The sequence below is a fragment of the Haliaeetus albicilla genome, chromosome 5 (assembly GCF_947461875.1).
Source record: "Haliaeetus albicilla chromosome 5, bHalAlb1.1, whole genome shotgun sequence".
NCBI lineage: Eukaryota > Metazoa > Chordata > Aves > Accipitriformes > Accipitridae > Haliaeetus > Haliaeetus albicilla.
In genome coordinates this window covers 8,139,109-8,156,566 of record NC_091487.1, presented here as the reverse complement: position 1 = coordinate 8,156,566, position 17,458 = coordinate 8,139,109, and the positions used below count along the sequence as shown (strand labels likewise).

Here is a 17,458-nt window from a genome sequence, read left to right as displayed (position 1 = left end):
CCGCAATTCTTATCCTAGCCTTGTGTATGAATCATCACCAACAACAATAAAAGCAGGTTTTACTCAGCAAGTTTGTTACTAATGTAAAAATGAAAATAAATTAATATTTTCTTACCATAAAAATCTTGGCTATTCACAATCTGTATCAGTTCTGCAATACTGAGTACATAGTTTTGAAGAGCAGAATCAGAGCTCTAGTGGTGTGTGTAAATAAAAATAATGGATATAGCTAATATTCTGTTTCTCTAGCAACTTTCACAAGGACAAATACACTGTGAGGATTGTCCATGCTGTGTATTTCAGACTGCCTTAGGTACGAACTGTGGTCCTCTAAATTGTACGTAATTGCCCGGAGTACTGCAATATAAACAGTGTGATCACTGTCTAAAACCAGTCCAAAACGGACTGTAGAGATTGAGCTGTTAATGCTGCTTGGTGTATACTTAACATGCTTCGGCTTAATTTCATGTTTTCAAACCAGTGTCCTGATTGGAAAGCTCTGGGCCATGAGGTAGGGGAGGTTGTGAGGAGATGGGGATTGAGGTTTGGGGTGACTTAGTGGCCGGGCAGGAGGGTTGGGGTTGCCAAAGGTGAGTGGGGACTTCTAGCAAGGACCGCTCTCCTGGGAGGGCTCTCAGTTTCCCCTGGAGCTCCATCCTGTGTCCCTGCTCTTTGCATGAGGTTCCCTCAATGCGCTCCTTCTTCTGCAACTGTAAAGCTCTTGGAGAATTACAGGGCCCTTAAAACATCTCAAGCCATTAACATCTGTTCTGAAATTCACTGTCTCAAATCATATTACTGTAATTAGAAGGTTGCCTGAAACTTTAGGGTTAGGTTCCAGCTTCTTAGACACCTAAGCTGTGTCTTCTTTCCTCCATGTTGTTGACAGTACAGCACTTTTTATTGATGAGAAGTTGGGGGGGGCTTTGCAAAAGCACTCAGCTGTAACCCAGCTCAGCTCCCACCAAAGTCATACCTGTATGAGCTGCATTATGCTGATGATGCTGTGCCTGTGCCACCTCATGGCTCGTTGCTGTCCACTGGGTGCATTTGGTTTGTCACACAAAGCATAGCCTATTTGCCTTTACTTCTAAGACCCTTTGCCTCGCCAGTCTGTTGGAAGCCCTCCGCTGTCACGGTGGTCCTGCCTCTGAGCAGCCTGTTGTACCTTTACCTTTAGCGGACACCTGTTAAATTTTCAAGTAAATACCACCTTCCGTGTTGTCCCTTATGTTTTGAAGGAGGAGGTGTACACAGGGTCACAACGATACTAGAAAGACACCTGGGAACTTCTGTCCTTCCCATCTGCCTTCAAAACATAGCATTAGGGACGAAGTTGTCTATTCGGTTAATCATTGCTGTTGCATTGATTCCTTGTGCTTTGCCGTCTGGAAACTGGTGGAGGAAGAGTGCTTCTGCCTTGCAGTGCCCAGACTCCTATGTTCTAGCGCAGGTGTAGACATTGATAGGGCATGAGCTGGGGCCAGCATTTGGGCAGTCATAGCTGTCGTGCCATGGGAGCAGCCCGTCCCCTGGCCACGTGATGGTGGTGGCACGTGGAAGGTGGTGGCAGATGCAGAAAGGTGCGTTCTCTGGCTCTGTTTTGTCTGAATTTGAGGAGACACATGCAGGCGGGGGGAGCGTGCGAGTTGCCCTAGGTACTCTGTGGGTGATGCCATGCGTCCCACGTCTTAGACCAAAGCCAAGTTGTGGAGCTCCGTGCGGTAGGCAGATCAGAGAAACCAGGCATATCTTCATCCTTAAGCAGCCCTGAGTCTTCGGTATCCCTAGTAACTCCAGTAGGACCAACAGGGCAGAAGCTGACGAGGCTGTTAATTATGGTTACTTCAGTAAAACAAGTCCCCTGTGATGAGAGTTTGCCATTTGGCAGCTGGACTAACGGCGCTTTGCGTGACAAAGGTGTGCAGTGCTACGGCAGAGCGCTGAAGCTGTGGGATCTTGGCTGGTATTAGCAGAAGGAGAAAACTTCATGAAAAAAACATTTTTAGCCCTATTATTCTGATAAAACCTGGCTGCAAGGGTTAGGTCATTAATTATTTTTTATGGATGTGTGCGAAGCTGGGGAGTTGGTGAAAGCAAGATGTTCTGTATAAATTCTTCAGAAAGATCCAGGGATGGAGAAATATGGAATAATTTCTTACAGTGTCATGGCAACCAGCTCTACCCAGAGGAGGCATCTTATCAATTAGGTTAAATAATTAGGAATGACATTGAGTAAAATGAAGAAAAACAGCTTAGAGAGATATCAGGTGGGAGGCAGCTAAGCCTCTAAACAAAATAAAAAATATGCTGTATCACTTCTGGAAGACTTCAGCAGAGGCTGAAAGGAGACATGGAGGGGAGGAAGCGATGGAGGGAATTAATGAGATAGTGAAAAAAACTTGTGGTAGAAACTTATTCAGATAATATGGAAAGTATTTAGGCAAACCCTTAGTTTTGTTGAAAATGTATTTTTATTGAAAATGACGTATTTTGAAGAAAGGAATTAATATACACAAGATTTTTTTTTTTACTTCCCAACTAATATGTCCCTGTTTTCAAGATAACAGAAAAGTTCTCTCTTGCTTATTCTCTTACTATGTTTTCCAGATTTTTTTTACACTAGAAAGAAACTAGAGAAAAATCCTTCCCTTTGTTTTCTGCTGGATAGGTCTTAAAAAATGAGAGGAAATATTTATTTTTTTTAAAAAAACTTTTCACTTTGATGGTCGAAAAAGTAGAACATATAGTGAAGAAATAAGACATTGGGTTTCTACTTTAACTTTAGAAGATCTTCTACAACTACAAATACAGATTAAGAAAATCCACAGGTGTTACTTTCTCTCTTTTTTTGCTAAATTTTACCCTATTTCACTAGAAAAAAACAGCTAAATAATAAAATGGGGAATAATAATTTTTAAAAACAGTAAATGTCTCAATTTAATAAAATAGGTCATTCTGAATGTTCTAATGAAAACTAGAACAGGGATAGTTGAAGTGAATGACAGATAAGGAACAAAATTGAATTTATCTTTCTTTGTAAAATGTATGTATAAATGTCAAATATGGAGTGGCTGTGATATTGTTGTTGTTGTTATTATTAATTATTATTATTACTAATTCTTACTATGAATAGAAATGAAGAATATTAAAATAGTTTCCCAAAGGCCTTTTGCCCTGCCTTTGGGAAATTTCCCATGCAGATTCTCAAAGGAAAAGATAAACATACCTGTTTACTGCTGACCCTAAAACTCACTAACATCAGCAGCTACATTCCATTGACCTCAATGAATTATGGATCACAACCTCTGGGAAAAATGAGTTCAGATTAATATCATTAAGAACCAAAGCAGGTTAGCTTGCAAATTTGGTTCAAAGTGTTTTTATTTAGGTTAGGTAAATGTGGTTTAATGTTATGCTTACTAATATGTACTTGCAGGAACAAACACTTGCATAAAATGAGAAATACGTGAAAGATTGTTTCTCCCAAACCATCAGTAGAAGAGCTGAAGAGGCTCTGCTCCATAGATAATAAATCCGAATGCCTAAAAAGATTAAAGGAAATATTTGCAATTTGATCAAACAAACTGTGGGGAATAAAATGAACTCCATTGGGATTAGGTTTGCAGAACTGAATAAAAAATGTAAAGAAAACAGCTTTGCAAAGTCAACTACAATTAATAGTTCAGTATAAAATTAATGTACCATATTGCAGAGGCTTGGGAACAAGCAGGCTGGAAGGCCTGAAAAGATGTGCTAATAAATGGGTTGTTGAATTTAATTTTCTTTGGGTTTGAAGACTTTATCTTGCAAGGCTTACAACAGTTTCTTACTCAGAAAGTAGTCAGTGGTAGGAACAACTGAATGTGAATGATACCTGCAGGTATTAGTAGCGCTGGCTGGTTTAGGTCATTAATGCAGAGGGACCAAAAAATCTGAAAATACTCCCCATTCCATGTACAATCCCTATTCTGTGTATAATTTCAGATGTCATTGCCCCTAATAAAGGGAATTAATGGCATATATGCCCATCTATTAGTGCCTCATAACAGCTGACAAGCAGCTGGGGATGTTTCATGTATTGGCAAAATAAGTGGGGGAGAGACCCTTCAGGAATTCCTTCAGCTATCACCATACGAACAAGAACATCGAAGGTGTCAGGGTCACTTAAATTAACCTATTGCATTCGTAGCTGCTCTGACTGTGACTTGAATAAAGATGATAGCTGTTCAGCATCATTAATGGCACATGCAATGGTGTGACACTGGGACTGCCAAACTGGAGGGTTAAACATGTATTTTAGAAATTAATGCTTGCTCTTGCTGCTAAAGAGTTAATGTTCAAGAGACATCCCATAACTGTTGTAAGTGTTGGGTCACATCCTGACATTTTTATTCTGTCAAATCTCTCATTTATTTTCACTGGACTTTTAGGGTTGGCTTAGTCACTCTTGGATAAAATCCAAGAAAGAACAGCTTTGCTTGCATTCACCCTGCTCTGGGAAATAGTCAGTCCTGCTTGTAGTAGAAAGACGATAAAATCTTCCCAATTATTGGGACCTAAGCCATGATACTAGCAGAAACCTAAAAAATTTAAGAAACAATTTAATTTTGCCCAGACTTTTTTCACTCTTTACCTCATAGTTGCATCTAAGTGCAGCTTTTCTCCCTTGTGCTGCAGGTCTTTTTTCAGCTTAATACTGAAATTAGGGTTTCTGGTTTGATATAGCAATCCCACCACAGAAGCGATTGTGAAAAGGACAGATGAAATTCAGGGTCAGCGCATGCAAATTAATACACTTAGGCAAAAAATAGCTAGCTATACCTGTACAATAATGGTTTCTAAATTAGCAGTTACCACTCAGGAAAGACATCTGACACTTATTGCAGATAGCTCCTTGAAAATACCAGTGCAATATTCAGTACTGGTCAAAAAAACCAGGCAAATAGGATTTCTAGACAAGTAATTGAAATGAACATCGTTGCACCACACTGCACTGTTCTACAACAAGCTTTTGTAAGACTAAAAAGGGCGTCTAAAAGGTGACAAGAATGAAGCATGGAATGACTTTCTCAGAAGGAAAGATCAAATAGATGAGGGCTCTTCACGACTGAGAAAACGCAGTGGAGGACGGCTTACAAAAATCAGGAGCGGTGCACAGGAGGTGAAGAAGAGCCATTACTCACTGTCTCAGAAGGGGAGCTGGGAGTAGCCAGTGTAAAGGCTGGGGCAGCCAGACTTGCAGAATAGGATGACAAAATACCTTGTCACATAATGTTTTGGTTAGAAAAAGCAGAAATAGATTTGTGGAAAGGAATTAGATATTCTTGGTGGAGGTGGCTGGTCGGTGGCTAGTACATACCATGCTCTGGATGCAGTTGGCAGTTTAGAAAGTCCCTGGGCTCTGGGTTCGTGGAAATTTGGAAGGAGTAGCTCAGGGCAGAGATGCCCTGTGCACCTTCTTTCTTGTACTCTTACCATAAGTATCTGGAAGGGGCTGCAGACAGAGGCAGGATTTTGGCTTAGATGGGCAGTTGGTGTGATGCTGCATGTCACTTCTGTGGCTGTACATGTCTCTGTGGGCCATACGTATCCCAGGCATCTTCCAGACAGCGTCTGGAGCTTTACAGCAAGAACACCATAGTCCTGAAGAGAATAACTTCATTGCAGCATCCAAGAGCAGAATAAGTGGATTTTAGTGAAACAGGACAATTAAAAATGCTACATAACAACCACAAAAAAGTCAAAGGAAAGTGATAAAATACACTCAATTATTCTCCTCAGATACTCTCCAGACGTCAGTGTAATTTCATTGACTTCAGAGAAATTAGTGTTAATGTAGGAATGGAAATGCAGCAAATCTAATTCCAGCATCTCCTTCCTGGAATACTGAGCAAGAAAACAGAGAGGTAATCGGATAGAAACAAGTGCTGATCAGAAGGAGCTGGACAGGGAGGAGGAGAGCTCCAGGACCTGCTGCCAGGAAATAAAGACACTTTTCCAGTCTCACATAGTCACGGAGAGTTCAGCAACACATGCACAGAGGCTGAAATGAAATGCCAGACGTTGTTTATTTGTTTTAGTTTGCCAGTGTATGCAATCTTTTGTCGTTCTGTTCAATATTCTCAAATGCCTTCTACCAGGACAGCATAGATGGCTAGTGATATTTCTTGGTATTATGGAGAAGGGAGCAGTTGAGAACTGTGGGACTCGTGGAAAGAGGTGGAGCTAATGTGCTTGATATAGTGTTTAGACAGCTCTTGTTTCATCTGAAAACAGATCTGTTTGTAACGTTTGGAGTGCTGATGTCCAGTTCTACATATATATTACTGTCTGGCTTTGTGATCCTCTGAGAGAAAATGCAAAAATATATTTAAGGTGGTGCCTGCCATTTTGCCATGCCGTTGCTCTTCAGCAGAACAGCTTGTGGCACTTGCAAAGGTGAAAGTAGAGAGCATCTTCCTAGAACCATAGATGTTCTCTCACACGCCATAAAAACTACTCAAATATACTGGGATTCAAATCGACGTTGTGTAGGAGATGAAACCCTCTCTCTAAGCACATTCACACTAATATCTTCCCCAAAGACCCTTCTCCACTGGTGAGAAGTGGCTTCGTAGCGGTGGTGAGTGACAGCAAAGCCACAGACCTCTGACTGAAGGGTCATGGGACACATGGTCCCACCGATGTGTCAGGGCTGGGGAGGTGGATGTACTTTGACTACATAAAGGGTTAATTGATAATGCTGAATGCTAAATTAAGAGGCCAACTTTCTTCCTCCCCCCTCCTCCCAGAAGGATGCAGTACAGAGTAGCACACATGATTTCATAGAATATAAAAGTGGGAAATGGGCTCATTTTTGCAGTTTGGTTTCACTTGGCTATTGACTGTTTTACAAGACAAGCACCGAGGAAGCTCTGAAGAAGCTGTCAGGCTCAGTGACAGCTCAGCATCTGCCACAGCTAAATCAATACTGCGATGAAGGACAGGTTCCCAAAGTGGATAATCAAAGCAGGGTAAAGTTAATTCACCTTGAAAGCCTGAAAGTATTAGTGTGAAATTTTTTAGGCAGAACCAGCATCATTTCAGCAAAACATGAGAGGTGCTGAGGTCCAGCCCTGAGCAGCAGCCTGTTCAAGCGTTGCCTTTAGTGGGAGTGGGGAACAGGCTTCACACCAGTCATGTGCACAAATGCTCTGATAAGATGGAAACCTGGTGCTAGTAAATCGGGCAAAAAGGGGTTTGCATTGGCCCTGATTGCTAGCAGTGCGCTAGGAACTCATTTTTTGGTTTTCATAAAATCACAGAATGGTTTGGGTTGGAAGGGACCTTAAAGATCCTCTAGTTCCAACCCCCCTGCCATGGGCAGGGACACCTTCCACTAGCCCAGGTTGCTCAAAGCCCCATCCAACCTGGCCTTGAACACTGCCAGGGATGGGGCATCCACAACTTCTCTGGGCAACCTGCTCCTGTGCCTCAACACCCTCACAGTGAAGAACTTCTTCCTTACGTGTAGTCTAAATCTACTGTCTTTCAGTTTCAAGCCATTACCCCTTGTCCTATCACTACATGCCCTTGTACAAAGTCCCTCCCCATCTTTCCTGCAGGCCCCCTTTAGGTACTGGCAGGCTGCTGTAAGGTCTCCCTGGAGCCTTCTCTTCTCCAGGCTGAACAACCCCAACTCTCTCAGCCTGTCCTCACAGGGACATGCTCCAGCCCTCTCATGATCTTTGTGGCCCTCCTCTGGACCCGCTCCAACAGGTCCAGGTTTTGTGGAAAATATTCCATTATAATATAAATTGGGTGTGTGTGTGAAGATAATGAATGTTTCATTTTTCTTAGGCTGTTAAGACATTTTTTTGCATCAAAATAGGATTTTCTTCCACTGTTCAGGTTTCAAAGGTTTAAAATAAAAGACTGGAGGAAAAGTGTTTTGCTATGAAATATTTTATCTTTAGAAAACCTGGAGGTGAATTGTTTCAACTTTTTGTGGAACTTTATTCTTTTTTCCCTTGGTTTTAGTGCAAACACTTCAGGGAAGGCAAATTTAATTTGAGATAGACTGTCAGCATCACAGAAAATTTGGATACAAAATTTTGTTCGGCTCTGTCCAGAGATGCTGAATTTGCAGGACTGAGAATTAGCGGGAAGGTGCTTCTGTAGATGACTTCAATAAGTAAGAAACATTATTGTTCAGTTCAATTAAGCCAGTTTTGTGTTCATTTTACAAAGCAGAATTATTCTGAAAATAATAGGATGCAAACATTATCTCCAAATTTGAGGCTTTTAATATTAACAGTTAAGTACTTTATTTTGTTCAGTTTGTTCCTAAAAATACCCTATAATTACATTAAAAAAAATCTATCCTCACCCAGAATTCAGGCTGATGATTAAAATACAGAAAGAAGGAACTACTGAATAGAAGCGGCATTGCTTTACCTGCGCTCTCTCTCATTCATATTTTCAGGCAGATATTGTATAAGCAGGCACTATTATGCTAACAGGTGTGTCTACGACACCTGTCAAGGCTATGTGTAGCTTGTGTTTTATAGCTGGAATCATTTGTCTAATTGTCCCAAATCCATTCTTATTAATTGTGCTGGGATAAAATTGAACATTTAATTAAACACATAAACAAAATTAGATTTGAAAGAAGTGAAAAGAATGAGCAAATTAGAAGAGTGAAAGGAAAATTAGCAGCTGCAGAAAGTCTGAGCCCATTCATATTGTATGTTTACCTTTACACCTACATACAGGTGTATCTGTGTGTACGTACATGTATATATATGTATATTTGTGAGTACCTAAAACACACCAACATGTAGATTTATACAGTACAATCTTTTACATTGGCATACACAGAAAAAAAGAACCTAGGAGCAGAGAACTAGAAACATCTTCCAGTACAGTCCAGTACTTTGAAGCTGTGTTTACAAGTTTCCTATTATATTTTAACAAGACGGGCAATTTAGGTGGTGTTCCTCAGTGTGCGAGTGATGTTTTAGCATCCAGCCTCCAGGAGCATTGCTATCCTTGGTTCATCTTAATGTGACAAGAACTGGTGTCCCACTAAAAGATTCCCTCAAAAATATTAAAGAAAAAAAAATCAACAACAGAAAAAAACCTTGCAGCTCAAATCTAGCAACAAGCTGTTGTTTCACACGGTAATACTGACAGCTGCCAACTTTGCTCAGAGAACTTTTTTCTGGAGATGAGCCCTTTGGTTCCTGTGCTTCCATTCAATAGTGCTGGCAACGCTTTGTGTCCTGTGCTTGTTACTGGTGACAGTTTTGACCTGGTGAGCCACAGTGAGGAAGGCACATGGGATGGTTTTGATCCACAGGTGTCAGCGTTGGGCAGGAATAACAGTAAAGACAGCACTCCGGGAAAGCAGCTTCCTTATTTCTTTGGTGGAGAAAGGAAAGAGAAAGATTTATGTGATGGGTGGATGATTATTTGACAGACACGATTCAGCTTTCTTTGAAATACTGGAGAGATTTGCATGGAAATGAGGCAATGTTAAAGATAATATTCAAAATGGAGAAAACAATAAATAAGGGATGGAGCAAAGTGCTAGAGGCATGGGGCTGCTGGCATTCATGTTGAACATAATTCTCATGATTTCTGGTCATCTTCTGCCTCTCCACTTTCCTTCCGCATCCACTGTAATTCCTTCAGGGAAGTGATTGCCTTGTAATTAACATTTACCATTGCACAGGACTTTATGCAGCATGCAAAATGCTGGATGTGCCCATTGGTAAGGAGGTGATGGATTTCTGAAGAAACAGGAATGCTGAAGCATTAGTATAAGAAATGGTTTGGCTCATTTCACGAGTTAATTATTCTCTGTGTTTATGCCATACCGTTCTTATAAATGGAAACTTAAATTATTCCTCCAGCGATTGTCACCACCAAAAGCTGTTGACCCATTAGATCCAACTTCCACTGTGCATGAAATATGTAGAAAAAGCCCTAACTCTCAGCCTCTTACTCCAGAGCTCTTGGGAAAAAGTTTCCAGAGTTAAGGCCCCTTCACTACAAGATACGCATTTTTCAGGCAAAGTGAGGTTTTGCCTCAGGGCAATGCTAACACAGGGTAATGCTATTTGCCCTGCTGCCTGTTGTGGTGTAATTGCAGCCATTTTTCAGCCTGCGCCTTCCCATATGATGCTTAACACCCTTGAATAATATGATGAGGGAGAAGCAGACCCCAGCCAACCCAAGACATGTTACGCTTTCCAGTTGAAAGAAAATGCAGTAAATTGCATCCAAATGCCAAGAGGAGACTGCTGAACATCTACAGGGCTGTATTTCTGATAGCTAGCACTGTTTCTCAAGTGAAAGAACAAAGTAATCTAGTAACATGGGGTGGCTGTGATAGGGGATGTTGAGCAGGGAAGATGTTGTGTGTGAACTGTGATTTCAAGCTGCTGAACATTTACATCGTCAGACCCAGGCAGCCCTTGGCCACTCATCCTCGGGGGGGCAATGCGTAATTTTGTTGTCTATGCTGCTGAGTAACCTTCAACTCATGTCCAACTTCAGCTTATGTCCATCGCTCCCTCAGGGCTAGAAGCCAAACACACTGATAGCTACGGGCAACGGTAGCCTTAATTTAAGACTGTGTTTTGCAATACCAATTCAGGCAGTCTTGGATTGCAACTATGCACAAAAATGTAGGTAGTCATCTCATCACATATGCATGGTGGAGAGGCATTGGAGCTTTAAAGTAAATATTTTCTGTTAGCTAAGTGCTCTCATGAAAAAAAAAGCCCCCAGTTTCGCCATTTAAAAATTAGTGACTGTACGTGCAGTTGAAAGCCCTTATTTTTATAAGAATTTATGCATAAAGTATGCAAAATGCCTAACTACCTCCAAAACAGCTGTTCCACTCTTCTGTGCAGTGTCCCCTATAAAGGGAAGAACAGCAAATGTGAGCTCCTATAGTTTACTACTGATGATCCTCTTAATTACCTAATAATTTAGTTCTCATGAAAAAAAAATCTCATCAATGTTAACAGGGATTTTACAGACCTATCTTTATTATCATGTCCTGGTTTCAGCTGGCAGAGAGTTAATTTTCTTCCTAGCAGCTGGTACAGCGCTATGTTTTGGATTTAGTATGAGAATAATGTTGGTAACACACTGATGTTTTAGTTGTTGCGCTTATCCTAAGTCAAGGACTTTTCAGTTTCCCACGCTGTGCCAGCAAGGAGGTGCACAAGAAGCTGGGAGGGAGCATGGCCAGGACAGCTGACCTGAACTAGTCAAAGGGATATTCCATACCATAGGGATGTCATGCTCAGTATATAAACTGGGGGGGAGTTGGCCGAGAGGGGCCGATCGCTGCTCAGGGACTAGCTGGGCATCGGGCAGCGAGCAATTGCATTGTGCATCCCTTGTCTCTCCTGGGGTTTATTTCTCTCTCTTTTTGTTATTTCCCTTTTCATTACTACTACTATTATTATTATAATATTTTATTTTATTTCAATTATTAAACTGTTCTTATCTCAACCCACAAGTTTTACTTTTTTCCCAATTCTCCTCCCCATCCCATGGGGGTAGGGAGAGGAGTGAGCGAGCAGCTGCATGGTGCTTAGTTGCTGGCTGGGGTTAAACTGCAACATATCATGATCCTCTTAATTTAGAGTTTGCATTACTATATTATCAAGAAGGTGTTGGGTCAGGAAAACAAGGGTGAATGTCAGTGGAGCCATTCATCTGATGTGACTGCAGCATGGGATATAGGAATGTGTGGATGGCCGCCACCTCCCTGCGTTGGCAAAATGGGACATACCTCTGGGTGCAGGCACTGTATGTAAAGCGTATAGGATATGGTGATGATGGAACAGACTGGCCATGGTGTGCATTTATCTAGACACAATTGCATCCAACTCCCCCCTAATTTCAGCAGTCAGATGATTTTGGCAAGAAGTTCAGAGCTGAAGTTCACTGTTGAATCCAGAGCTTTGCCCATTAGCTTCTCCTCTGCAAAGGGGGTCTAACACTGCATTGTTGGGGCTTGTGGGAGGATAAATATATTGGATTATGTGGGATAGTACAGTGGTATGACTGCAGGGGTAATTGGAGGAAAGGTTTGTTTTTTTTTTACTTTGGGTACTTTTGGAAGTAAAATTTGAAAGCTAGTATTGCTCTGGTGTTGGTATCGCCTCCCTGTAAATGGGGAGTAATTGTATTTAGGACACTGATTGAACACTGATGTAAAACTGGCGTCAGCATTACTGGAATGGGGGAGTGTATTTTAAGAGCACAATATTTATTTGGGCCAAGGATTCAAAATCAAAATTGGCCTTTTGAAGACCTGTAAAACCACAGGGTTGTGTTGGTGCTTTCACTAGCAGAGCTGGCAGGCAGGAGTGTCACTGCAGGGTAGAGGTGGGCGGCATTAAAAAAGTGCTATAAAACAGTCATAAGGGAGGGGGCTTAGAAGGATTATTTTCTTCCAAGTAATAGGCTTTGTTGAATGGTGTTGATGGATTTGAAGAAAGCTGTTTATTGTGCCAGCAGCAGCCTATTGCTGCTGCTGCATCTCAGTGAGGCTGTTGAACTTAGGAGGTGGACACTGCACTGTGCTGCCAGGCGTTGCACCCAATAGGGCCTGCAAAAGTTTTGCAATATGATGTATTAAGGTGAGGTGGAAAGAAATAACAGAAAACTGCTCAGCTTTTAAAATAGTAAATCAGATATTTGGGTACTGGGCTTATTATCTAATTATATCTGGTATCTATATATTGGAATTTGTATCGAATCTCTCCTGAATGATACAGCTTTAATAATATTAAGCTAATAATCTTGCAGGAATACCTAATTCCAAAAATTCATTGAAGGAGTTGCAGCTAGCCTAAGCATGCAAAAATGAATACCTATATTTTTCCAGGATCAAGGCATCATAGAATCATAGACTCATAGAATCATTTAGGTTGGAAAAGACTTTTAAGTTCATCGAGTCCAACCATTAAACTAGCACTGCCAAGTCCACCACTAAACCATGTCAGTGCCACATCTGCACGCCTCTTAAACACCTCCAGGGACGGTGACTCAACCACTTCCCTGGGCAGCCTGTTCCAAGGCTTGACAACCCTTTCAGTGAAGAAATTTTTCCTAATATTCAATTTAAACCTCCCCTGGCACAACACGAGGCCATTTCCTCTCATCCTATCACTCATTACTTGGGAGCAGATACCAACACTCACCTTGCTTATCTTCTTCTTTACAATTGCAGTTTAGAGGCATATTGTATATGCTTAGACTAATAATACTCTAGCACAGAGCAGACCATAGGGAAAATTAGATCTCTCAATCAAGCCTTCAGTTCCTAAAGGCAGATGTTCCTTTCTGGATATACTTAGCGTACGGTCAGGATAGTAAGAGATCTGAAATGCTTTGGGATAATTTACGTAACTCTGAATCATTTTTCTTTAGAAAGTTCCTTGCTTTTAAACAGGCAAAAAGATTTACGTAACACTGTTGCTAAATCATTCAAAAATGGTTTATATATGTACAAATACAGTAACACACATTTTATATATAAAAATATATAGCACTTAGATCCTTGTATATAATTTAGGGAATATTTTTCAACACTGAAGAGTAAAAATAGAAATTAAAATAACAGTTAAACCACCTACCTCACCTTTAGGACTGAGAAAAAATATTTCTGCATCATTATATCAAATTGATCTCTATGAAATCTAGTAAAGACTGTTCCAGATTTACACACATAGGACAATTAAGTAAATGAGCATTGCATGACTGTAGGAACATAACAGGAAATATCTGGAGGAATGCAAGTCATTAAAGAGAAGGTGAATAAATGCAGTTTGACCTAACTAGTTATTCAAGAAATTGCGTAAAGTAATTTTGCCTTCAACCTCTGTAGCATCATCTCTCCCATTTCTTGTAAACAGAGAGACTAAATTAAAACTATTGAAGTATATGTATACATACACTGTGGAGATTTCTTTAGAACTTGTTTAAATCTTCATACTGTCAAGAGAGGCACAGTCTTTTATTTCCTTCAGAACCTTTTGCAAATGATCTTTACTGCCAGTTCTGCCTGACAAAAATAATTAAAACACAGCAAAAGTGAAATGCCCTTGGTAGCGCTCCTCTGCCTATGTTTTTAAAAAGGTGAGGGGTAAGGTTCACTCTTGGCACTTCACCGTTTGCTCATTAAATAGGGATGCTCTGAGACATCTTCGTTCGCTAATTACAGGCCCTAAGGGTTATTGATGGAGAGCCTTAAACCTTCAAAGGCTGATAAACGCAACAGCAGCGTTAGGTGCTCACCAGTGTGCGCACGTGCCTGCACGTGTGCATCTGTGCGTAGGGGATACACCGTGCTCTGGAGGTGGTCGGCTCCCCAAGCTCAGACATCTCTGCCAACGAAGGAGCTGATCCAGCTCACCTCTCTGTTCTGTCCCCTCTCTGTTGTATTTGCAGCTAATGCAATCACTCCAGCCTAAAGTTGGGTGGGGAAGAGCAAAGGCAGGTAACTTGTATTTTTAAGGCAGACTAACCTCTTCCCATTAGACCCTCCAAAGCAGAGGACCCTTTCCCTGTAGAGGAGTGTCACAACAGGTGTAACAAATGCAATGAGAATTATTTTATTTATGTATTTATTATTTCCTTGTTTTGTTGCATACCAAGACCTGCAAAACAATAAATATTAGCTTTTTTCAAATGATCCCGTTTTCTAGGTATCATATAGAGAACAGGGGTGGGGAGCTGATTTACAGAGAGAGGTGGATTTTCCGTGCCAAATTATGAAAAATGTACTTTCCCCCCCAAAACCGGCAAACCAGTCCCAGCAGCTACCAGCGTTGGCATAGGGAAGCACCACGAGTGAGGAGAGTCTTTGAGGCACAGCTTCAAAGCTGTGAAGATCTAAGTGGGTTCCCTTTAAATGTTTGCCAAAGGCCCCCAATGCAGTAACCTGTAAGAGAAGTGGAATATTTAGATGAACTCAACCATGTGTCTTTACCATTTCCAATAGGAGGCAAAGGAAGGCTTTGATTTCCAACAGAGGGATAATGCTGGTTTTGTCTGTGTGGACTCTACAGTGTGTAGGTTCATGAATTCTGGCTTAGTGAGGTACTGCTGGGTAATGAATGCTTCCAGCGATTTTGCAGGCTTGATCCAAGGATTTATTCTATCCTTAATTTCTTGACCATACTCTTTTTAAGTACAATTATATTAGTTTAAGTACTCCTATATTAGGAGACACAGAACTAGAATTTCTCTTCTGGCTGTATATTTTCTACAAATTGTCTCTGCCAAAGTCGTTTTTTTGCAGAGAAGGTAATATGTGCCAGTTGCTTCAGACAAGCTGTTTTCACCATGGCATTCTTAGCTGTTTCCAACCTGGCAGGTGTCAAGAGTTGAATCTCTTTTTCCCCAACCTTACAGGGCACTGTGTCACATTTTCAATCAGCCTGTCTTCTGTGTAGGTTTGCATGGCCAGTTGGGTTATATGCATTGTAATTGCATATGCAGTCTAGCTGGAGTTACAGGCTTGCATGAATTTTATTCATGCAGAAAGGCAGAATTTTGGGGACAGTTATGGCTTCTCTTTACATTTATAGTCACAGTAAATTGCAGATGCATCTAACGCCAGAGGGCAAGACGAGATATTGTGCACTCGCATATCTGATGAGCTGAGTTCATGATAAATCAGCAACTGTTCTTCAGAAGGATGAGGGATGTTGCACTTAGAAGAAGTGACACTTCATCAAGTTTGTCCTACAAAAGTCCAAAAGAGTGGAGAAAGCTGAAAAGAAGAAGAAAGAAAAAAGTCAGGTGGCATTCATCCAACTAGACTTTTTTACAATCGACATAGTCTTATACTCTGAGTGAGAGTTGATATATATCTGAATGGATACAGAGGTAGAGAAAACCTTTCAGTAGCTAGCAAGTATGATGCAACAATCAGTAAAGCAAGGGAAAAAACCTACCCTTGCAAAGAGATTTATTTCTGGACATCACACAGAATATTAATCTGCTGTGTTTTCTACAACTGAAACCTCACGCTCATCTTTGCTACACATTGTGTGACCTTGTTTGATATGATCTTGTGTGTTGAGATGAAAAAACCCAAGGCTTTGATAAAACAATGAACATCGTATTTCTGATGAACTTCAGCATCGAAGTTTTACATGGACATAGTAAAAAGCACTGTGAGAAATGGAAGTACAATTTTTCTATTAGACAGGTTTTAGGAAAGCACCATGTTTCCTTAAAAATGCCACCTCTCAAATAGGGGTGATGAACATTAGTCAATTAGTATGAAACAAAGTGAGTTTTCTGGAATGAGGTAGAAATGTGTTGCGTAGAGGGAAGACATTATGCACTGAGAGATGGAGGACATTTTTTCCTTTCACAGTAGGTTATTTCTTGCCATTTGTAGGCTGCAGTTGTTTTTCAAAAAAGCAATATGGAAATGCATAGCTGCGTTCTGCTATAAAGTACCTCCAAGCAAAGATTATTAAAAATGACAGGCACATTTCTGTGTATTTGATAATGTCAAGAGCAGAAGTAATGCCGCACATTGGTGTTATGAGATATCAGAATAATTCTCTTTTCTGCAAAATCTGTAATGCCTAATGGAAGAACGTCATTTTGGGCTTGCTTGCAAGGGTAATTACATTGTGACTCAATAAGGCACCTTAAACTTGCTTGACTTCAAGAACGTCTTTCAATCCACCACTATTCAAGACAGCACTAGTAAAGGTGTGCATTTAAGTTTTTTCTTAAACGCTTTGCAGAATTTAGGCTTCAGAAATTAACTGTTCTCCATCAAATAGTGTTCAGTGCATCACATTTGTAATAGTATACAGAGGCTGATGCCTTTTCAGTTGGAAAGGCTTACTTAAAACATGATTTTCTTGAATATGGCACATTGTTATTTGGTGTTGCACAACTCAGCTGGCTGAGCTTGTCAGTAACGGTGGCATGTATGGAAAGGGGAGAATCAAACCAGAAAAGAAGGTAACTGCAGGAGTGGGCTTGAGGTAGTGCTTCCTACTCTACCATGTCCTCCTCCTGCCCTAGTCATATGCCCTCAGTAATGGCACTTTCTGTTGTTCACTCATCTAATTTTTCTCTCTTTGGAATCATTAGTGACTGGCATCTAGAGTTGACATGACATACCCAAGTTGTCTGCTGGGGCTGGCTGTGAAATTGGTCTGTGAATTGCCACTGTGAATCTTTCTTGTGCACATCTTGGCCGTTGACACAGGACCCCATTTGTATAGATATCTCCTTGCCAGTTTTCCCAGGTTCCTTTCTTCTCCATTTTATTCCATCTTTGGGACTGAGGCCATTCTCTATTCATAGCATGTGCTAGCTGAGCTGATCTTACGGGAGATCCACAAGATTCTCTGGATAGTGCCTTCAAGGTTTACTGGCAGGCTGAAGCTACATTTGAAAATTAGTTTGG

The 17,458-nt window shown here is 40.9% G+C and overlaps 1 protein-coding gene across 2 annotated transcripts in view; it reads left to right on the top strand.

Moving 5' to 3' along the window:
- The window catches only part of KCNH5 (potassium voltage-gated channel subfamily H member 5), a 172,435-nt gene that overhangs the window by 89,782 nt on the left and 65,195 nt on the right, over nucleotides 1–17,458 (top strand). The window lies entirely within an intron of this gene.